The sequence below is a fragment of the Electrona antarctica genome (genome assembly GCF_951216825.1).
Source record: "Electrona antarctica genome assembly, chromosome: 17".
Taxonomy (NCBI): domain Eukaryota; kingdom Metazoa; phylum Chordata; class Actinopteri; order Myctophiformes; family Myctophidae; genus Electrona; species Electrona antarctica.
The window spans coordinates 266,037-271,039 of NC_136798.1; positions in this window are offsets into that span (position 1 = coordinate 266,037).

Consider the following 5,003-nt stretch of genomic DNA (forward strand, 5'->3'; position numbering starts at 1 on the left):
TAAAATAAGTGTTTACACACCTCATTCAAGTTGCAGGCAGGCAGGCAGGCAGGCAGGACCAGACAGGCAAGCATGCAGGCAAGCAAGCAAGCAGGCCGAGGCAGGCATGCAGGTAGGCCGGCCGAGGCAGCCAAGGGTTAGGGTTAGTCAGCTCAGCCAGGCTTCTCTCGAGGCCTGGCTCTCTGTCTGCCTGGCCAGGTCTGCCCCGCCCTGCCTTGCAGCAACAGAACCAGCCGGCCTGGCAAGCCAGCCAGCTCAGAATGCGAGCTCAGAATGCGAGCTCAGCAAGCCAGCGCAGCGAAAATTATTACAAGCCCAGACTCAGAAAAAAACAGTTTCAGGCCAGGACAGGACAGACAGTTTGTGGCAGACCTTGGCAAGCAGGAAGGGTCGCAGGAAAGCATTGGCAGCTGGCAGGAGGCCCGGGGAGTCAAACCCTACCCTTTGGCTTGGATGACTAATCAAGGGCACTGCACTGGGCCCGGGCAGTCAAACCCTACCCTTTGGCTTGGATGACTAATCAAGGGCACTACAGGCCTGGGCAGTCAAACCCTACCCTTTGGCTTGGATGACTAATCAAGGGCACTACAGGCCTGGGCAGTCAAACCCTACCCTTTGGCTTGGATGACTAATCAAAGGCACTGCACTGTTAGGGCTGAGAGCCTGGCTTGCTGCAAATGCGGGTCTGGTCTGGCTGACTGTTGGCTGTCAGGTAGGAGACCCTGGCTGTCTGCTTGGCATCCTGAGTCTGGGCTTGTAAAGATTTTCGCTTCGCTGGCTTGCTGAGCTCGCATTCTGAGCTGGCTGGCTTGCCAGGCTGGCTGGTTCTGTTGCTGCAAGGCAAACCGGGGCAGACCGGGCCAGGCAGACAGAGAGCTAGGCCTCGAGAGAGGCCTGGCTGAGCTGACTAACCCTAACCCTTGGCTACAATGGCTGAAGTGCGCTGGCTTGGCAGCCTGACTTTCTACACTGGCTGGCTTGCTGGCTAGAGCCTTCCAACGGCGTCTACCGTGATCTCCGTCCTAAGAAAGAAAGACAGAAAAACACATAAATTCAGAACGACTTCAACCCTCTATATTTAATAAAACAATTCTGGACAGGAATCCTGTATTGCAGGGGTGCCCAAAAGGTACATCGTGATCTACCAGTAGATCACAAAGGCTGTGCAGGTAGACCACATGGCATGCCCCTGTATATAATCTATCACTTGAATTAAGGTGACTTGATTGATTGACATAAAAAAGGCCTGTCAGCTCAAATGTTGTACACAAACGTCAGTAGCATTACAAAGTTATTGTGACAGTAATAATTGCTATAGTGTGTGTTCAGTAACAGTGTTAAATAGATATTGAGACAGTAATCATTGCTATAGAGTGTGTGTTCAGTAACATCGTTAAATAGCTCTATATTGTGACAGTAATCATTGCTATAGTGTGTGTTCAGTAACAGGAATATTCCTGTCTCTCCAGCTCTTTAATAAATAGTAAAGGGTTAAAAAAAAATCAGGTAGGTGACAAAACTTCAGCCAATCAGGAGCAAGTAGCTATTTATGAGCTTAATGTTCCAGTTCTCATTTTGTCTGTTACATTACATTACATTACAATTCCACTTGTTTAATCTGTATCCTGACTGCGTTCCTGATGCAATGATTACGGTCACACTATAGAGCTATTTAACACTGTTACTGAACACACACTATAGCAATGATTACTGTCACAATACAGAGCAATTTAATTTAGGTAACCAAATGGACCCCAATAGTAGATCTTTACACTCAACAGTTTAATTGTTGTTAAGCATCTGCTTAATTTCCAAAAAACTACAGAATGTAGAAGATTGCTACTTATGATCGTTTGTTTGTACATTGCTGATGATTTTTATATATATTACTGTTGCAGAGTGGTTAAGGACTGCGCTGCGCTAACATGAGGCCCTGGGTTCGATTCCCGCCAATTCCAAATAATCTTTTGTTTGCTTCCCGCCAATTTCACAGAATGTTTGTCCTTTCACCAACCAAACAAACAATACTCTTTTCACATCTAGTCGATTATTTATTCAGCATTTGAGCCACGGACCACCATTTGGTGACATTTAGCCTCTCAGACCCATTTGAGCCACTGGCCACCATTGTGAGAGTCTATGAATATCATAAAATGGTGGTCGTGGCTCAAATGCTGAATAAATAATGGACCTCGACTAGATGTGAAAACATTTCGTTTGTTTGGTTGGTAAATAGGTATAAGACTCTACTGCCTCGACGGGGACGAGAGGCCGGGCCCTGCCCCTGATGTTAACAAAACGCCGGACTCTAACCACACGGGTACACCACCACAATGCATCATTAGCAGTAACATAACATATAAATAACATATCAAGTAATGTGTTGATAATGCTTATATATTACTGTAGCTGAATGGTTAGTCTCTGCACCTTGTAATCATGAGTGCCAGGGTTCGATTCCCCGCTAGTTCCAAAGAATGTTTCTTGGTTCTACTGGAACACGGTTTTACAAAGTAGTAGTAACGTCATAAGCGAAAACAGCGTTAAGTATTAAATAACAATAATTATTTACCTGCAGACGACGAGCACGATGGGTGACGTGGCACTTTCAACAAACTGTGAACAAACCCGCATCAATGCGTCTGCGCCCTATTTGAGGGGGGGCGTCACTTCCTTCCGGTGTGAGGCTCCGCCCACGAGTTTTTGCTAGTTTGTTGTAGTCATTTGTAGTCCTACTACGTTACGTCCGGGTTACGTCCTCACCAGCTCCCGTCCGCTTCTCATTGTAAATACTAGCAACGCGTGAATCTTTTTACAATTACGTTATTTTTCAGAAAGGAAGCCATTGAGGGTTAAAATGGGTCTTAAAGCTTTCAACTCGAATTATTAATGTAACTGTACATTAACTGACAAAGAACATATGTGACGTGGAAGTTTCCTTAGAGTAAGACCCGGAAGTGGCTGTGGAAGAGCGGCTGACGTCATGGCTTAAATAGTCAATACAGGGCCTGATCCCCAAACTGGCAGCATCCTCAGTGGTCTAGTGGACTCCATGTTGGTCTTTCAGTCCAAACTTCACAACATCGCGAGTTCAAGGCCCCTCTGATACATTTCCAACATTTACTTGTTTTTGTGAGTGTTATTTTTGCATTAGGCTACGGACCCCCATTTAATGGCATTTCTATCTCGGGGACCCCCGATTTATATTGTAAAATCAAGGTTAATGTAACTGAGAAACTAGAAATGTGTAATAAACGGAATGACATTTCTGGCCACAACGTGGGTGTCAATGGGCTGTGGCTGCCAACTGACTTGTGTTTACTTTTTTCCCTCTGCTGTTCTTCATTCATGATCACCTTTTAGTTCCTTTATCACAGCGAACAATCAAATCAAGGTCTGTGAAATACTTCTGTAATTAATGACTAGCTGACTATCTCGCGATTTTGGCCTGGATTTAGTGTTTACGCCACAACTAGGCTATACATGAAGACCCGAGCAGCAGCAGCACCGACAGGTAAAATGCGTTTTCTTGACCACAGAAAAGGTAACATAGTGTGTATAAATTGGCTGATTTTATTTTTATTTTGCACGTCTAATAGATCACTTTCTGACTTTCCAAAGGAAACGTTTTAATGCTTTGCAGTCTTGGTGATTTGGTGAATTACTATGGTGGATCAATCAGGGATCTGTTAATATACTTAATAGGCCTACTGTACTGGGCTGACCGTTCACTAGAGTGTAGCCTAAAGATTACCACACCTGAAACCCACTTTTAATATATTATCTACCATATACAACAGTAATACAACAACATCCTTTGTGTGATATAGCAATGCAATTTTAATAGTCATATCAATATTTATAGCACCCAGACAGCTCAGTAATTACATAATTTACACACACAAAAAATATCAAATTATAACATAACAGCTCTTCCTTTTTTTTGTCCTCCTGTTTTCTACTTTATAGCCAGCATTTAAAACAATCTGTTTCCCTCCCTTCTATCTGGGAGACACTTTGATCTAATGCAGTGTTTCCCAAACTGTGGGTCTCACTCAACAGTAAAACAGTAAACAAACCAACACACAGTTTAAGTGTACACTTGAGTTATGACTGTACTTTTCAAGGTGTATAGCTTTGCTAAAAGCAGATCACTGTCTCTCAGCACCTCCCCCGTAAGGAGTACGGACAACCCTCAACCGCCTGAGGACAGGTGTGGCATCCTGGGATGTTTCGGTGCAGCCATGCAGAGGTGGGGTCTCACACACAGTGTCCACTGTGGGGTCTCACACACAGTGTCCACTGTGGGGTCTCACACACAGTGTCCACTGTGGGGTCTCACACACAGTGTCCACTGTGGGGTCTCACACACAGTGTCCACTGTGGGGTCTCACACACAGTGTCCACTGTGCATGTGGGGATCCACTACAGACTGTGGAACACGTGCTGACCTGCTGCCCCATATACCGGCCATCGGATGGGGATCAACGATGGTGGCTTAATTGACCTAGACAATGACACACTGGACTGGACTTGCTGCAACGGAGCTGAAGGTCTAAGGACATACGACCTTCCATTAGGGAAAAACCAGGGCCACACAATCCGTTCCTCCTGAACTACTCTGCCTGGGACTGGGTATGCGGGAGGATCGCATCAATCTGGCGCGTGGAAGGACTCTAGGCTCTGTGGGTTGACTCCTGTCCGGGCCCCTCCTATGTCTCACCAGGTCCACTCCTGCTCTCACCAAGATAAGATAAGAATGTTACATAAATAGTTGAAATTGCATTAGGCATAAACAGAAAAATAGAAATAAGAATCAGGGTTTTTACTTTGATCAACCATAATACACTTTGAACATCATCTTGTTATTTTTTTTATGCTGCTCTTAATCTTCTGAAATACTTATACCTTATGTAGGTGTTCCCGGACGGATTGTGCAAGCTCGTAGCGCGGCACTCGGTGCCGCGCTACGAGCTTGCACAATCCGTAGGTCTGCTATTTTT